Here is a 19,700-nt window from a genome sequence, read left to right as displayed (position 1 = left end):
AAAGAGAGTGGGATGGGGGAGAGAGAGGGAGAGAGAGAGAGAATCCCAAACAGGCTTTGCACTGCCAGAGCAGAGCCTGATGCCGGGCTTGAACCCATGCACTGTGAGATCATGACCTGAGCTGAAACCAAGACTCAGAAGCTTAACTGAGTGAGCTACCCAGGCACCCCAACCAAGCCTAGTCTTAAATGTGTATCAGTTAATGTAAATTGATGAAATTATTTCCAAATCTCAAGGAAATTTCAAACCTTGTTAAAATACTCAAATTCTTAATTTTTGCATCCTTTTATAAATCCTTAAGATAGAAATGAGTAGTGTAAAACAAGTCAACAGTTACTGACTTATTGCATGTCGCCTGTATTATCAATACTATGTAAGCCACTGTATATGGGATAATAATATCTTTTGGCTTGAGGAACTTACATACATTTGGGGAAATAAAAATAAACCATACTAAATAAATGTCTAAATATAGAATGCTTATAGTATTTTCCTTCAAATTAATCAAAAACAAAGATGGGTAGGGCACCTGGGAGGCTCAGTCAGTTAAGCATCTGACTTTAGCTCAGGTGATGATCTCATGGTTCATGAGCTCGAGCCCTGTGTCCAGCTCTGCATTGACTGTGTAGAACCTGCTTGGGATTCTCTATCCCTCTCCTTCTCTGTCCCTCCCTTGCTTGTGCTCTCTCTCTCAAAATAAATAAAAATAAAACTAATAAAAAATTTATTTAAAATCCCAAATGATAGTGAATGGTTCCATTTAGTAAAAAAAAGATAAAAAACAAAAAACAAAGATGAGTGGAAGCGAAGCAATCTGATCACAGAGGGTTTCTCAGGAGAGGTAAAACTACAGCTTTACTTCAATGGATGAAAAATATTTTAACAGTAAAAAAAGAAAAGTTCTCAAATTAAATCTATTTCTAGGAACTACTGTTGCAGGATTTTTTTTACCACAATACCCGGGATTTCTTGTCTCGCTGCTTTGAAGAATGAAGAGATGGACACAAAATGAGCAGCAGGCAAAAGTTTATTAGAATATAAAATTAGAAAGGAAGAATAGTAGGAAAATTCTCTTTACAAAGGGGACATCAAAAGTGACTGCCCAAGTACTCTAGGGGAAGGTCCTTGTTTTATAAGGTTCTGGTCAGTCCTCCCCCTCCCCTTCCTTGTTCCTTCTCAGATTCTACTCTTATTGGCTTGATAGCTAGGTGCTGGGTTGTCCATTTCTGATTGGCTTGTTTCCATTGTATGAGGGGTGGTCTATGGCCATACCAATTCCTTGTGTGTCATAGGTTTTATGGTCTCCTTATTTTTTAGTCAGGTCTTTTGTCAAATTTCTGAAAGAAACATGAAGGGGGAGTCACCTGAGGGGGTTTCCTGTTTTCAGACATTCCCAACATTGTTCCAAAATATGTCTTTCCCGACTCAGGGACCTCAGGTCCTATTCCTTTCCCTCTCTGCCTATTTTATCCTATGTTTTTCCTATCATACTACTACAAATAGACTTTAAGAGGATCTTAATTTTCATCCTTGTATCTTTCTTTATCATTTTATTTTTTTACACTTAACATCACCTTACTAAACAGTAATATCATTTTTATTTTTGAATGTTTATTTATTTGGAGAGAAAGAGAGAGAGGGAGGGGCAGTGAGAGAGGGGGAGAGAGAATCCCAAGCAGGTTCTGTACTAACCATCCACTGCACTGTTAGTGCAGAGCCCAACGTGTGACTTGATCCCACGAATCCTGAGATCATAACCTGAGCCAAAATCAAGAGTCAGGTGCTTAACTGACTGAGGCACCCAGGTGCTCCAATAACATTATTTTTAAACAACAAAAAATATTATCTCAGAAATCTAAAGTAGAATCCAGACTATTGGGCCTAAAACATTCTACAGAACTTGTCTCCGTGTCTTAGAAATTAAGAAGAAACAGTTTTTCCAATGGAATTAATTCAACTCAAATAATTATCACAGACTTTTCCCACCTTTGGCCTTTGGCCAAAGCCGCACAGAAAACTGTTACCAAAGCCTGGCTTCAAAATCAGATATTCCCTTTGTTTTTATTCTATGTAGCTATCTCATTTTTATACACCTCTGGGTAAATTGTTTGTTATTTGATTCTGTTTTATGTATTTTTAACTGGTCAGACTATTTCAGACTGAAGGCCATGTGTGGAGACTCAAGCACTCTTTAGGGAGCTCCAGCTAGCATTATATACGGAGAGTCCAGTTCCCAGATTGCTTGCTCCCGGAGCTCTGTAATGGTTATTGGGAACTTTTCCACCTGCTCCAGAGAAGGAACCAATGTCTTTTCTCTATTCAGTGCTGTCAATGGCTTGCAATTCACTTTAAAATCTCCTCATGATGACCCTTTGTATTATATCATTAGTAAATGAAAGCAGTTGTTCCTGCTTTTGCTAAATTCATCAGACTTTATTTTTATACTGGAGAAAAAAATCACCTTTGTCATTATATTTGGTTTCTCTTAACTCTGTTGTGACGGTCTCTGAAAGGCTTTCCCAAGGATTTCTGGGTATTCAGTTGAAAGAAGACCATTCCTATGTATTTACTGTGCATCATATTGTACAATTATTTGGCTTCCGTAAGATTAAAATAACAAAAACCATTTTTATTTCTTTCCCTCTCCACCCTGTATTTCCAAGAATATTTCACCATGATTTCATTGGACTTGAGAAAACAGCAGGGGAGAGAGGTTTTAATTATGCAAATATAAAAATCATCAAAAGGAGGGTGCACACCAGATTTGATGAAAGCTCAGCCTCCTTTTCAATATTTACAGCTTGTCACCAAATTAAATTTCAGATTATATTTAGTAAGAGGATTACAACATTTAAACAAATAATAACTTTATGCAGCAAAACCTAATTATATTTGTTTAGTCTTGTGCTTTGGATCACTCACAGAACAGAGATTTGGAATTGCCAATATAAAATTCTTAGTATTCATTATATCACATACCCTTGAAGGGGCTCAGAACTAGTTGCCCTAAAATACGCCATTTCAGCTTGCAGATTATTTCAAGCTGAAAACAATCAAAACCCAAAAGATTTAAGAAGATGGGGCACCTGGGTGGCTCAGTCGGTTAAGTGTCGGACTTCAGCTCAGGTCATGATCTCTGGGTCAGGGAGTTTGAGCCCTGCGTCAAGCTCTGTGCTGTCAGTTCACAGCCTGGAGCCTGCTTCAGATTCTGTGTCTCCCTCTCTCTCTGCCCCTCCTACCACTCATGCTCTATCAAAAATGAATAAACGTTAATTTTTTTTTTTAATTTTAAGAAGAAACCTTGACTTTTCCACTGCCTAAAAGAATTTAGATCCAGGACCCGCTCCAGGAAAAGATTATATGATGTATTATAATGTAGTTACATTGTAATAAGAACTAGGGGTGGTAGGCAGGAATTTAGCAAAATCTGTTAAAATTCTTCTCTATGTCCTGTTGTCTCTGTGCAGCCCAGAAAACATGTTTGCCAAAAACTTACTCTTTTTCATCTTCCTGTGAATTGCTTTCTTTCTCTTTGAAGTCTAGTCCTTTTCCTCCTTCTCCTTAGTTCATAATGACATATACCTCATTTTGCCTGTCTTTGGAATTGTTGAAGAAGTGGATAAAGTACACCAAAGATGGCTGATTGGACTAAAACAAACTCTGGTCTCTAGCTTAGAGACCCCTCCTCTGGTTTCTTCTTCCTTTGCTGTGTGCGCGAAAACCCCCACAGATATGGAGGCTGTCAGCTATAAATTACCTTCCCCACTGGCATTCCGGGCTCAGACCTTTGGAGAAACAGTCTCCTCTGAGCCCGCCAGTGTTAAATAAATCTCCAATCCACAAAGATCTACGAGTGCCGCTTGGTTTTTCCGCCAGCGTTCCAGCCTGGTTCCGTAACAGAATCTCTCATTTTTATGTGGATTCCCCATACATATGTAATGTTATTAAATAAGATTTTCTCCTGTTAAACTGTCTCAGGTCAATTTAATTCTTACACCAGCCAAAAGACCCTTGAAGGGTAGAGAAAAAGTTTTCCTTTCTTACACCTTATTGTTTGCTAACAGAAGCTACATTTTATTTTATTTAAAATTTTTTAAACTTTTTTTTTTTTTTTTTTTTTTTTTAGTAATCTCTACACCCAGTGTGGGGCTTGAATTCACAACCTTGTGATGAAGAATCTCATGCTTTTCTGACAGAGTCAGCCAGGCACCCCCAGAAGCTACATTTTAGATTCCATTACCTTCTAAACACAAACCAACATATGATACTTCTACATAGTCATTTTCCTCCATGGCTTGGGTTAATTCACAGTTCATGCTACTCAACTTTCTGTTATAAAAAACTTACAGTACAAAATTAACTTAGAGAATTTCGGAAGTGTAATATGGTTTAAATATAAATTCATTTCATGGCAATATACTGGAATATACCACCATATAACAGGAAATTACAGTAAAAGGAAAATTGAAGCTATAGACTCTTTAAAACTTAAAGATGTGAAGAGAACTTATTAAGCAAATGTGGCATTATCCCAGGCATTTTATCCCTGTGAACTTAATATGTGCATGAATATAAGCATAAACATATTCCATACATCTGTCAAATATTTAAAGAGTCCAAATCTTGAGTACCTCACTATTGGTTGGTTTTGTTGTTAGATGTACAAATACCTTTTAAATGTTTATTTTTTACCTTTGAGAGACAGAGAGAGAGAGAGAGCGTCCATGAGCATGAGTGGGGCAGGGGCAGAGAGAGAGAGAGGGACAGCAGTGAGCCTGATGCAGGGCTCGAACCCACGAACCACAAGATCATGACCTGAACCGAAGATGGATACCTAACCGACCGAGCCACCCAGGCGCCCCTGTACAAAAACATTTTATGCACACATTTTATTTAAAGTTTAGAACCCAGAAGCGGTGATAGCAAACAAGAATTTATAAACATCTATTGTCTAGAAAGTTAAACATACTAAAAGAGATTATGCTGAGATTACTAATGAAGGAAACAGAAAACATCTTAAGAAATCTTCTTTGGGGAATGTGAACTAATGTAAGGTATACCATTACTAGGGCTATAACCAAATTCTTGAGAGTTGCAAAGCATGCTGATAAAGGCCTTCCATGCTTGTAAGTCAGGGAACAAAAATATATTGCCATTTTTGCTGAAAACTTACTTCTTTTTTTTAGTTTTGTTATTTATTTATTTTGAGAGAAAGAGAGCGAGCATGAGCTGGGGAGGGGCAGAGATAGAGGGAGAGAGAGAAAATCTGAAACATGCTTCATACTGTCAGCACAGAGCCTGACACAGGGCTCAAACTCACATACCATGAGATCATGACTTGAGCCGTAGTTGGATGCTGGACTGACTGAGCTTACCAGGCACCCCTGAAAACTTACTTGTAACTGGTCTCTAAAATTGCCCATACCCCACGCCCACCTATTGAAAATTAGTTTGAAAATCATTCCACTGAGCTTTGCAAATAGCTCATATTACTTTAAGTACAAGGGCAAGAGAATGAAATGAACCACTAAGATCAAGGTGATATTCAGTGAAAAGCTTTTGCCTTTTTTGAATGCTTCTGTTCTAAATATGCATCCATCTTTTGCTCTTGGGTATGTGTAAGATCAGATAGGACCTAGGAAACAGTGAGAAAAGATGGTAAGAAGAAACACAGAGAAAAGTAAACTTTATGCAAAAACAAAATATCAAATGCTTAATTCTTCAGAAGATTTGGAAGTAGGCAAAAAATAAATGCCTGGTTAGGAGTTACAGGTCAAGCTCCACAAATGTTTATTTGTTGTTTATATTTTTGTTGTTGCTGCTTTGGAATTTAAAATAACTCTGAAAAATGTACTGAATCAAAAAAAGAAACAAAGGAGAACTGAGAACTGCTAGAAGGTCACAATTGATGGCAAGTACTATTGTTAGCAAGCCCTCTTGCTCAATTATAGACCCCAACAGTTAAAACCAGAAATAGACAAGACTGCTTAACTCATGCTCTAACTAAAATCCATAATGCTTGTTTCTTACTGCATCTTCTTGACGCATTGATGGTGTTTTGCAATGACCTAGAACATCTGAACAGCCAGACCAGAAAAATGCTGATAGCAAGGGAATGACTAGAAGACCACACCCACATGTCCCCTTCCCTGCCCATGATCATAGGCTGAACACACACCGACCCCCCACCGATGACATGTGCTCTTTGCCCGTTGTCTAGCAGGTACCTCCCCAAGCGTCTCTACAAAAACTCTAGGTGTCAATCTTGTGGGTAGAGAGGTTGGTTGTTAAGGCTTGACCCTGCCACTTCCCCCATCTGCTGGCACCCAAAATAAATCTCTCCCAAACCCTCATTTCTTGAGTTATTGGCTTCTCTGTGACAAGTTTATCTAAGATTGTTCTGTAACATTGTTGGCAAATCCAGCCAGGAGCTATGCTCTTGATTTGTCCAGCTCCCTCAGGATTCCCTGGGATGGAACCATGGGCCACAGCAGTGCACCGAGGCTCAGCATTTGTTTCCTGAGTTAGCAGCTGTGATAGACCTTTTAGTAACACTATAAAGAAATTAATTTGCAACCACCTAGATTCTTCTCCCATGTTTTCTGACCTAATTATTTTTGTTTATAATGGAACTCCACCTAATAGTATTGAGTTCAGTATTACTAATTGTGAATTCTAGATGTGAATTTTTGATAAAATTTAGTGTTTACAAAATCATTTTTAATGTTACTTATCAATTCTTCCCTCTTTTAAAGAGGCAGGTAGAAAATAATACACATAACTAAACAACCAGAATCATGAGAAATGACAGTTGTAATTAATATTCTAAGTGAGCTAAGGATAAAAGTAGAAATATTCTAACTAGGTAGAAAGCTACTGAAGTTTTCCCTTAGCATGTCTTTGAACATAGTGGTTAAGTGTAATGGCTCAGGAACTACCTGTGTGACCTTGGGTAAATTATTTACCTTCTCCTAACTTCAGTTTCTGCACTTTAAATAAAGATAATAATATTCCCAACCTTATAGGGTTGTTGTGAGAATTAAATAAAATAGTGCACATAAAATACTTAGCAGTGTGCCTGGTAAATAATCATTATTCAATAAACTTGTTACAAAGCAGGAAAAGACCTCTCTGACCTCAGCCGTAGCAGTCTCTTACTCGACACATCCCCAAAGGCAACAACCAACAAAACTAAAAGGCAACCAACGGAATGGGAAAAGATATTTGCAAATGACATATCGGACAAAAGGCTAGTATCCAAAATCTATAAAGAGCTACCAAACTCCACACCCAAAAAACAAATAACCCAGTGAAGAAATGGGCAGAAAACATGAATAGACACTTCTCTAAAGAAGACATCCGGATGGCCAACAGGCACATGAAAAGATGTTCAACGTCGCTCCTTAGAGGGAAATACAAATCAAAACCACAGTCAGATACCACTTCACGCCAGTCAGAGTGGCCAAAATGAACAAATCAGGAGACTCTAGATGCTGGAGAGGATGTGGAGAAACGGGAACCCTGTTGCACTGTTGGTGGGAATGCAAATTGGTGCAGCCGCTCTGGAAAGCAGTGTGGAGGTTCCTCAGAAAATTAAAAATAGACCTACCCTATGACCCAGCAATAGCACTGTTAGGAATTTACCCAAGGGATACAGGAGTACTGATGCATAGGAGCACTTGTACCCCAATGTTTATAGCAGCACTCTCAACAATAGCCAAATTGTGGAAAGAGCCTAAATGTCCATCGACTGATGAATGGATAAAGAGATTGTGGTTTATATACACAATGGAATACTACATGGCAATGAGAAAGAATGAAATATGGCCTTTTGTAGCAAGGTGGATGGAACTGGAGAGTGTGATGCTAAGTGAAATAAGCCATACAGAGAAAGACAGATACCATATGGTTTCACTCTTATGTGGATCCTGAGAAACTTAACAGAAACCCGGGGGGGAGAGGAAGGAAAAAAAAAAAAGAGGTTAGAGTGGGAGAGAGCCAAAGCATAAGAGACTCTTAAAAACTGAGAACAAACTGAGGGTTGATGGGGGTGGGAGGGAGGGGAGGGTGGGTGATGGGTATTGAGGAGGGCACATTTTGGGATGAGCACTGGGTGTTGTATGGAAACCAATTTGACAATAAATTTCATATATTGAAAAAAAATAAATAAATAAAATAAACTTGTTACATCATTTATGCAGAAAGTTCCCAGATTTATAATACAGCTTTTGGAAATACTAAAATACTTACTATTGTAATTATTGCCCTGTGCTTCCAAAATAGGCATCCCTCTGTATTTGATGTATGTACTGACCCTCAGAAAAAAAATATTTTGATAGCTAGGCTCACCTGAAATTAAATATTCTATTACCTTGGATAATATATGTCCCCTAGTTGGCATGGAAATGCTTATGTTGTCAGAGGGAGGGTATTTCTAGGTAGTTCATAAGTGTTCACACAGTTGTCAGGTTTAAAGAGCTGGGGTAAAGCAAATTTCTTGGTTGAAGGCATGCTTAAACATGGCATCTTTGCAGAATTTTTTACACTCATAAACTATTTACTGAAGACAGCCTATGAGCCAAGCATTTTTCCTAGCACTGTGTCAGGAAACAAGAATTTTGGTTCCCTCAGAGGTCCTTCTAGCTGGACTATAAATCAAATTGACATAAGACAGATTAAAAGGAGAAATTCAAATTTAATTTAATAGGTGTTCCTACCGGGATTCCACATAGACATGGAAATTACAAAGACAGGAAAATAATGTATATATGTCATTCTAAACAAAGGAGAAGAGGGTAGGAGTCTGGAGTTTCAGAGAAAAGGAATGCATTTCACAAGGTGATAAGAGCCAATGTTTGCTAATTAGATGTTTGCCTTACCATAACAGATGGGTCACTCAGATAAAATTTATCTCTGTTAGTAACTCTTATTCTGGGAAAGACCTCCAATTTAGATTCTTCTGTGTGGTTAAGGGAGGGACAAAAATTTCTCTTGAGCCCACAGAATCTCAAGTACCTTCAACTCAAAATAATCCACATGTCAAAATGGCACATTTAGGGAGGGGGAAACATGCCCTGAAGCTCTTCAACTGGGAGGGTGGACAGTCTAGAGTGAAGTCTCAGTCCTCTTGAAGTTGATAGTAAATGAATATGGATAAGATTATGAGTAGGAAGCAGGACCAGTGTAGATTTCCTCCCTGGCTTCTTTCTAGGTTTCTACAAACACAGGACTTTCACAGGGAAATTTGTGGCGTTCAAACCCAGGCTCATTGCTGGTGTTGGGAGACAGCGCATTACTGTAGAGTCTGGGGAACTAAGTAAATACCATGCTTTACAAATAATTATCTACAACTTTTTAAACATATGCAAACGATGCGATTAGAACAATATAAATTCAGGGGCCCTGGCTGGCTCAGTCAGTAGGGCACGTGAATCTTGATCTCGGGGTTGTAACTTCAAGCCCCACATTGGGTGTAGAGATTACTTTAAAAAATATCTTAAAAAAATGAAAAACAACAACAAAAATACAAATTTATTTAAAAGTGTTAATGAAGGGAATGGATGTTAGACTTTATGTACTTTATTAATCAACAAATACTAAAATGTAACTTTTATGTGGGATCTATACAATTTTTAGAACTTAAAGGTAGTCTTCATTATTAAAAAATTTGGGAGCAACTGCTGTCAATATCTATGGATATTGTAAGAAGAACTTCAAGCATTCGGGCACATAAAGAAATGATACACGTGCCACAACTACATGCCCCCAATCATAAAGAAGTAAATTCTATGGGATAGAGAATCTGAATATAAAAAAATCTGAGAAAATTATCTATCCAAAAAGGATGTTTGGCAGGGTACAACATTTACAAAGTGAAGTTGAAGATTTTATTTTGCTTATAAAATGACATGTTTTTTTTTTTCTGAATGTTTCTCATTGGAGACACAGATCACTTTATAGAGTGAGAAATAATAAGGATTCAGATAAATTCCAGTCAGAGAGTGCAATAGAACCTAAATTGATCTATTTGAAAGGACTTCACTATGTTTAATTACTTTTTCTTATTTTATTATAATTAAGCTTTTTATGTTCTTCTAAACTTATTGTCCCCTCAACAAGATTGAGCTATCCTTCCTTCTGTCTAATCAACCACAGTTGATTTCTCAACATGAAGTCATTTTTGGTGTGTTTTGTAAAGTGAAGTATGTAAAAAGTGCAGTATATTAATTTGAGTTGTGACAAAAATTGATTAGAAAAAATGGGCTAGGAGTAGGAATATTTTCTAGTCCTGGTTATGCCACTAACTTATTTGTGTAAATTGGGGGTGTTGGGGAGGAAGAATTTTCTCTGCTCTTCATGGTCCTTTTAGCTGGACTAAGAATCAAATTGACATGAGACAGATTAGCAGGGGAATGCAATAGACATGGAAATTCCAGAGACAGTGAGGCAACATGATGCTTATATGAGCTAAGGAAAGGGGAAAGGGTCTGAGGATACAAAAAGGAGAAAGACCATTAGCAGGAAGAGGAAAGAAGATATTTGGAAAACAAAGGTTGTCCTACTATGTTTGTAAGTGTCTTAGGTAAAGAAGAATCTTTGTTAATAGCTTTCTCCATGGTATAAGCAGGCAGTTGAGGGGGAGCTAAAGAGTTTTTCATAAATTCACTGGGTTTTGATTGCTTTTAACTGAAAATAATATTTATGCCAAAGTGACCCATCTTGGCGAGCCTGCCTGTCTCCCCTTCAGGGCTCAAATTGAGACATTTGATCTCTCTAAACTTGAATTTTCTCACCAGTAAGGTGAAAGAATTTAATAATCTTTCTGGCTTTATGCTACTAGAAGCAGAACCTGGAATTAATAGGGCTCATTATTAGATGGATTTAAGTGTACTACTGTTCAAACCATGTTGGTTTTAGGTCTGATAACTATTCCACTAAAGTCTTATTTAATATAGCCTAATGATATGGACTTTAGGTATTTTTCCAAAATAGTTAAGTGCTGTGGTATAAATGTTTGTGTCCTTCCCAAATCCATATGTTGAAAACATAATGCCCAAGATGATGATATTAGGAGGTGAGGGCTTTGGGAGGTGAGTAAATCATGAAGATGGAACCCTCATGGTAGTGCCCTTAGAAAAGAGTCCCCAGAGAGGAAGCTTTTCCCTTCTACCATGGGAGGACACAAAAAAAAGTTGGCAGTCTGCCACCTGGAAGAGGACCTTCACCAGACCCCTACCATGTTGGCATCCTGATCTTGGACTTCCAGTCTCCAGAGCTGTGAGAGATAAATTTCTGTTGTTTATAAAGCACACAGTCGGTGGTATTTTGTTATAGCACAGACTAAGACAGAAAATTGGTACTGTGAGCAGAGTGCTGCTGTAACAAATATCTAAAAATGTGTAAGTGGCTTTGGAACCACGTAATGGGTATAGGCTAGAGGAATTTTGAGGTGCATGCTTGAAAAAACCTACATTGCCAAGAAGGGACTGTTAAGGGTGATTCTAGTGAAAGCTCATGAGAAGAGGAGTGCTGTATGAGAAAATCTCCATCTTCTTAGAGAATATTTAAGTGTTCATGAAAAGAATGTTAGTAGAAATATGGATGGTAAAGGCCATTCTGATTGGGTCTGAGATGAAAATGAGAGATCTATCCAAGACTGGAGGAAAGGTGATCTTTCTTATAAAGTGGTTAAGAGCTTAGCTGAATTGTGCTCCTGCCAATGTTTTGCCAAATGTTTTGTGGAAGGTAGAACTTAGAATGTGTGAGCAATAACATTAAATATTTGGCTGAGGAGATATCTAAGCAAAGTGTTAAAGATGTGGCTTGGCTTCTCTTGAATGCTTATTGTAAAATGGGAGAAAATAGAAATAATTTAAAGATTAAATTGTTAATCAAAAGTGGAGCACAACTTAAAACTTTGGAAACTCTCAGCCTATATCATACTGCACAAAAAATTAAAAAAAATGTGAAATCATGTTTGGAAGAGAACACTAATGTGTGACTAAGTGACTGTTTTCATAAGGACATTAGCATGGATGTGAACCACAGACTATATCAGCTACTCCTGCAGGAAAACACTCACTTTGAACTACACAAGAAGGAGACAGAGAAGAATGAAGGAAGGTTGTCTCACTTCTTAGATTTTATAGGGCAGGACTGTGAAGCTATTTGGCTGAGAATGTATGCCATTTTTCAGGACAAGGGAAGAAGGCCCTCAAAGGTGATTCAGTTCAGAGATCATCAGGGTTTCCTCCTGAGTTTCAAAAGTAGAGAGGGGAATCTCCTGGGTTTCAATCAGCCAGATGATACCTGCCCAAAGCTGTGGGAACAAGACCCCAGCAAAGCCATAGTGAGTGGCTACCTCTACCTAGATTTGGAATGATGGAGTCTCCTGGAACCCAGGGCACACAACCCAGGCATATTGCCTCTGCAAGGACATGACCACTACAGAGAGCCTCAACTAGGGCAATGCACAACAGAGCTGTGGGGAGTGGGGTTTCGCCTGTGACCCTAGACCAGTAAAGGCACAGATGTGTGATTCCAGCCTAGGACTGCCACAGACACACAACTAGAATCTTATAGCTGCTGCATAGGCAGCACCCAGCAAAGTTGTGTGGTTGGGGAATGCCCTGGTGTATCTGGAAACAGAACCTCCACCTTATTTAAAATTTTTTTAATGTTTATTTATTTTTGAGAGAGAGACAGACAGAGTGTGGGAAGAAACAGAGGCAGAAACAGAATCTGAAGTAGGCTCCAGGCTCTGAGCTGTCAGCATAGAGCCCAAGGTGGGGCTGGAACTCATGGACCTTGAGATCATGACCTGAACTGAAGTCGGAAGCTTGACCATCTGAGCCACCCAGGTGCCCCAGAACCTCCACGTTAGAGGATAGGTAAGGCAGGGCATCAAGCCAAGGAGAACTGTTCTCAAGACTTGATGTTTAGTGATTGCCCTTTTAGGGTTTGGACTTAACTTGAATCTATTACTCCATTTATCTTTTTTTATTTCTCCCTTTAGATTGTGAATATCTACCCTGTGCCTCTCCTACCATTGTATCTTATAAGTACATAACTTGTTTGATGTCACAGGTGCTCAGCAAGAGAGAAATTCACCTCAGAATGAATCATAACTTGAGTCTCATCTATATCTGATTTAGATGAGATTTAGACAAGACTTTGAACTTAGACTTTTGAATTAATAACATGTGAGAAGAACATGAATTTTGAGCAGGTCAGGGATGAAATGCTGTGGTCTGAATGTTCTCCCCCACAAATTTGTATGTTGAAAACCCAATTCCCAAGATGATGGTATCAGGAGGTAGGACCTTTGGATTGATTAGGTCATCATGAATGGAGCCTTATAAAAGGGGCCTCATAGAGTTAGCTTGTCCCCTCCATCATGTGAGGGCATAGTACAAAGTTGGGAGTCTGCAACTTGGAAGAGAGGCTTTACCAGAATCATATCATGCTTGGTACCCTAATCTTGGACTTTCAAACTCCATAGCTGTGAGAAAGAAATATGTGTTTTTTATAAGCCACATAGCCTAGGGCATTTTGTTATAGCGTCCTGAACAGACTAAAACACAAAGATATAAGATATGTCACTCTTATCAACAGAGAAAAAACAAAGGGCTAGTTACAGTTTTAGTTGAATGAACATAGTCTTACATCTTCCCCATAATCTTCTCATATGAAACATTTGATGAACACATGTAAACTAAATACAGTACCTGGTGAATAATCTTTTGTGAATAGAACTACTAATAGTCCATGCTGATGGGTAAGACTTGATTCATGCCAGTAAGTTAATTCTTTTTAACTCCATGGGTATAGTCCTTTCTGAATGAATTCAGACAACAAGTTAAATGTTTTCCTCACAAATGAACAATTCTCTACTCCCCACAAAATTGAAGAGTTGTTTTACTAGTCATCTCACCCAAGATATGTCTGTCTACTCCTTGATAAATTGCTTGCCTCTTTCTTTGGCTAATATCCTACAGGAGAAACAGGTGGCTTAACTGCCTGCCTGCCTTCCTTCCTTCCTTCCTTCCTTCCTTCCTTCTTTCCTTCCTTCCTTCCTTCCTTCTTTCCTTCCCTCCTTCCCTTCTCTTTCTCTTTGTCTTCCTCTCTTTTCTTTTCTTTTCTCTTTTCCTTCCTTCCTTCCTTCCTTCCTTGCTTCCTTCCTTTGTCTTACGGCATGCCTACTTCAGTATTGACCTTATACATTTAGGCTATGCACATATATATTTACTCATCTACACTGGAAGCATTAATGACTGGAATGAACTCCTGAAAGATCATCTAATTGTTTTTAGAAAGGTTAATTTACTACACTTCCTTCTTTTTACCTTGTTGCTCTTTAATTTGTGAATACAAGTCATTTTTTTTATTTCTAACTCATATATAATAAAATGTCCCTTCAGTGTTCCATTTGAATTTTGACAGGTGAGTACATTCATGTAATCGCTGCATAAAACAAAATGCAAATGAACATTTCCATCATCCCAGAAGTTTCTTTCATGTTTCTTTCCAGTGAACTCTCCCTCCCGTCAGAAGCAGTTGCTTTTTAATTTGTATCACTGTAGAATAGTTTTGCCAGTTCTAAAATAATCTTTAAAAGTTATTATTAAGTATGCACTTTCTTATGCCTAACTAACTTCTTTGTTTTTGAGACTTATCCAAACTAGTTCTTGTTTCAGTAGTTTATTCTTTTTTATTGCTGAGTAGTATCCCATTGTATGAAAGTAGAACTGTGTATTTATCCTTGCTCCTGTTGATGGGCTTTAGAATTGCTTCCAGATTGGAGCTATTATTAATAAGTATGTTATGAAGTTTGTTATATAAGGTCTGTGTGTTATGAAGTTTGTTATATAAGGTCTGTGTGTGTGTGTGTGTGTATGTAAGTATATATATATACATATATATATATGAATATGTATTTGTTTTAAAATGGACTTGAAACTGCTGCTGTTGGATAAGAAGGAAGTATGCCTCACATCATGTATAATGCTAACAAAAACTGAAAAAATAGGACTACCTATATTAATTTCAGACAAAACAAACTTCAGAAAATGGGAAATTATTAGGAATAAAGTTGGAATTACATAATGATAAAGTGTCAATTTGCCTCAAGCATAACAATCCTTGATATATACACATCTATCAACAAAGCATCAAAATATTAAATAAAAGCACAAAACTTCACGAAAAAATACCATATGATTTCATTCACATGTGGAATTTAAGAAACAAAACAAATGAGCAAAGGGAAAAAGAGAGAGAGAGGGAGAGAGACAAACCAAAACACAGACTCTTTTTTTTAAATTTTTATTTATTTTTAAGAGAGAGAATGAGTGGGGGAGGGGGCAGAGAGAGGGAGACACAGAATCCTAAGCAGGGTCCAGGCTCTGAGCTATCAGTACAGAGCCCAATGTGGGGCTCGAACCCACGAGCTGTGAGATCATGACCTAAGCCGAAGTCAGATGCTTAATGGACTGAGCCATCCCGGCACCCCAAAACAGACTCTTTTTTTTTTTTTAATTTTTTTTTTCAACGTTTATTTATTTTTGGGACAGAGACAGAGCATGAACGGGGGAGGGGCAGAGAGAGAGGGAGACACAGAATCGGAAACAGGCTCCAGGCTCTGAGCCGTCAACCCAGAGCCTGACGCGGGGCTCGAACTCCTGGACCGCGAGATCGTGACCTGGCTGAAGTCGGATGCTTAACCGACTGCGCCACCCAGGCGCCCCAACAGACTCTTAATTATAGAGAACAAACTGATGATTATCACAGAGGAAGGGGGTGGAGGTATGGGTTAAATAGGTGATGAGGATTAAGGAGGGCACTTGTGATGATCACTGGGTGTTGTATGGAATTGCTGAATCACTATATTGTACACCTGAAACTAATATAACACTATATATTAACTAACTGGAATTAAAATAAAAACTTTAAAAATGGACAAATCATTATCATAGCTAGGGACTTCAAAAACACTCTTTCAGTAACTGATAAATCAACCAAACAGAACATCAGTAAGCATATCATCGACCCAAATAACACTATCAATCAGTGTGATTGTATTGATATTTATAGAATATTCCATTTAACAACAGCAAAATAAACATTATTTTCACACTCAAGGAACATTCTCCAAGATAGATCACATTCTGGGCAATAATAGTTTAATAAATTTAGGAAAATATAAGTGATAAAAAGTTCTCAGAGTCTAATAGAATTAAACTAGAAATTGATAACAGGTAAAAGGAATATTACCAAACATTTAGAAATTAAATAACACATTAATTATTTCAATTACATTAATTAAATGACTACAACTTATCAAAACTTATGGCATGCAACAAAAATATTGCTTGGAGATAAATTTATAGCATTAAATGCATGTATTAGAAAAGAAGATCAATGATCTCAGTTTCTACCTTAGAAGGCAAGAGAAAGAAAAATAATTTAAGTTTAAAGCAATCAGAAGGAGAGCAGTAATAAAAATTAAGGTAGAAATCAATGACATTGAAAGCAGGAAAGAAGTAAAGGAAATCCATGAACCCAAATACTAGTTATTTGAAAAGATCATTAAAATTAATAAGCTCCTAGCCTGGCTAACCAAGGGAAAAAAGAGAGAAGTCACAAGACAACAATATCAGAAAGTGGGGTTTATCACTACTAAAAATTGTAAAAAGTGCTATGGACAACTCTATGCCTACAAGTTTTATAATTAGGTGAAATAAATTGATTCCTTGGAAGATACGAAGTTCCAATATTCACAAATAAGAAATAGGTAATCAAAACAGGCATATGTCTATAAAAAGTTGAATGAATAATTAATAAATCACCAAAAAGGAAAGTTCCAGTTTCGGATAGTTTCACTGAGAAATTCTACCAAATACTGAAGGAGTAATACCAATTCTCCACAATCTCTTTCAGAAAATAAGAGAGGGAACATTTCCTAACTTAGTTGATGTATGAGGCCAGCATTATCCTAAACTAAAACCAGATGAAAATGTTACATAAAGAAAATGTATAAACCATCATCTATCGTGAACATAGATGCAAAAATCTTTAACAAATAAGAAATTGAATCCAACAATGTATACAAATAATTTTATACTATGTCCCAGTGGGATTTATTTGAGTTTTTCAAGTCTGTTTAACGTTTGAAAAACAATCAATGCAATTCAACACATTCAAGAGGAATCATGTAATCATACAATTGACACAGAAATAAACATTTGACAAAATACATCTATTCTTGATTAAAAAAAAAATCTCAACATACTGAAAATAGAGTAATTTCCTTAATTTGATTTTAAAAACCAACAAAAACCCTACAGCTAACATCATACTTAATGGTGAAAAACTTCTCTTAACCTTAATACTAAGAACAGAGCAAGTATACCCCATATCACCACTTCTATTTGACATCATACTGGAATTCTAGCCACTGTAATAAGACAAGTAAAACAAATAAAAGAAATATATATTGGGAAGGAAGGAATAAATTGTATTTTTTCAGAGATGATATGAATACACATAGAGAAAAGCCCAAAGATTTAATACAAAACTCCTGGAACTATATGTGAGTATAGTAAGGTCACAGGATACAAGATTAAAATACAAAAATCGATTGTTTTGAGTTATTTGGGCAAAAATCATATTCCATTAATAAATTACAATGAAGTTTTATTAATTTATTTTAATTGTTTAATGTTTATTTATTTTTGAGAGAGAGAGAGAGAGTGTGAGTGGGGAAGGGGCAGAGAGAGAGGGAGACACAGAATTTGAAGCAGGCTCCAGGCTCTGAGCTGTCAGCACAGAGCCTGATGCAGGGCTCAAACTCACAAACCATGAGGTCATGACCTGAGCTGAAGTCAGACGTCTAACCAACTGAGCCACCCAGGTGCCCCCAATGATTTTTTTAAAAATTATCATTTAAAATAGCATCATAAAAATGAAATACTTAGGTATAAGTCTAATAGATATGTCCAGGATCTATATGCAGCAAACTACAGAAGTCCAATAAAAGAAATCAAAGATCTAAATAAATGTTTTTGAATTAGAAGACTTAATACTGTTAAGATGACTGTTTCTCTCAACTTGATCTATAGATTGAAAGTAGTCTAAGCCAAAATCTCAGCAAGCTACTTTTTTTTATATATCAGCAATCTGATTCTATAATTTATATGGAAATGCAAAATACTTATAGCAAACACAATACTGAAGAAGAACGAATGACAGACTCAAATTACAATACCTCCTATACAGTGACAATAATCAGTCAGTACCAAGACAGTAATCAAGACAGTATAGTATTGGGGGTGCCTGGCTGGCTCAATTAGTAGAATATACAACTCTTAATCTCAGGGTTGTGAGTTCAAGCCCCTCTTTGGGGTCAAGTTTACTTAAAAAATAAAAAAAAATTTTCCTTGTAAAGGTTTATTTATTTATTTTTGAGAGAGAGAGAGAGCATGTGTGTGAGTTGGGGAGGGGCAGAGAGAGGGAGAGAAAGAATCCCAAGCGCACTTCACACTGTCAGTGCAGGGCCTGACGTGGGTTTCAATCCTATGAACTATGAGATCATGACCTGAGCCAAAATCAAGAGTTAGATGCTTTACTGACTGAGCCACCCAGGTGTCCACAAAATAAAAAATCTTAAAAAAAAAAAAGACAGCATGGTTTTGGCAAAATAACAGGCCCATATATCAGTGGATCAGAATAACCCAGAAATACACCTGTACAAATAAAGGCAACAGAGTTTTGAGCAAAAGCTCAAAATGGAGCAAAAGCAATTCAATGGAGTAAAGCTTTTTATTTCATATTCTTTTATGAGATGATCAGTCAGGTGCAGTCATAATAGGAGACCAAGGGGAAGCTCAGGAAAAAAACAAAGTTTACTATACCCAAAGGAGGTAGAGACAGGAAGCACAGCACACCACATAAAGTCACATGAGAAAGACACCAGGATGGTCAGGAGGCAGAAGACAGGAGTTGGAGGAAAGTTTAGGCCATGACCTTTATTGGGATTTTTGCAGGAAAGGCAAAACAGGACAAGATAAACAGCTTAGAATTGACAAGTTTGAATAATTTTGGCAGACTTTAGACTATAGGGTTGTTCCCTAGTTACTGGGTACCTGCATCTGGGATATTTAAGGCAGAAGAATATTATCTCCTGGGGTATACAGACCAGGTAGAGGAGATATGACTTTGCTATCTCTAACAATTGGTTAGCCTAGGGAGAAGCAGCTCTTCCCCACCTGAAAGGTTTTGTGTGTGTGTGTGTGTGTGTGTGTGTGTGTGTGTGTTTTAAGATATCAAATACACAACACACTTTTAAACAAGTGGTGCTGGAAAAATTGGATATCCATAAAAATGAATAGAAACAGACCTTATACCTTTCATAAATTGAAGTCAAAATGGAGGGTAGACCTAAATATTAAAAAAAAACTGTAAAACTCTGAAAAACTCTGAGAAAAAAAAAAGGAGAAAAATGTAGACAAAACTGTGTGGTGTTGAGATTTTAGATCCAACAGTAGAAGCATAACCAAGAACAAATTGATAAATTAGACTTTCTTAAAAATAAAACCTGTTTTGCAAAAGACACTATTAAGGGAATGAAAAGACAACCCAAAGAATGGAAAAAAATATTTGGAAAATATATCTGATAAAAGACTTGTATCAAAAAATATATA

This window comes from Prionailurus bengalensis, chromosome X, assembly GCF_016509475.1.
Source record: "Prionailurus bengalensis isolate Pbe53 chromosome X, Fcat_Pben_1.1_paternal_pri, whole genome shotgun sequence".
NCBI classification, from domain to species: domain Eukaryota; kingdom Metazoa; phylum Chordata; class Mammalia; order Carnivora; family Felidae; genus Prionailurus; species Prionailurus bengalensis.
Note: the sequence above shows the minus strand (reverse complement) of the source record.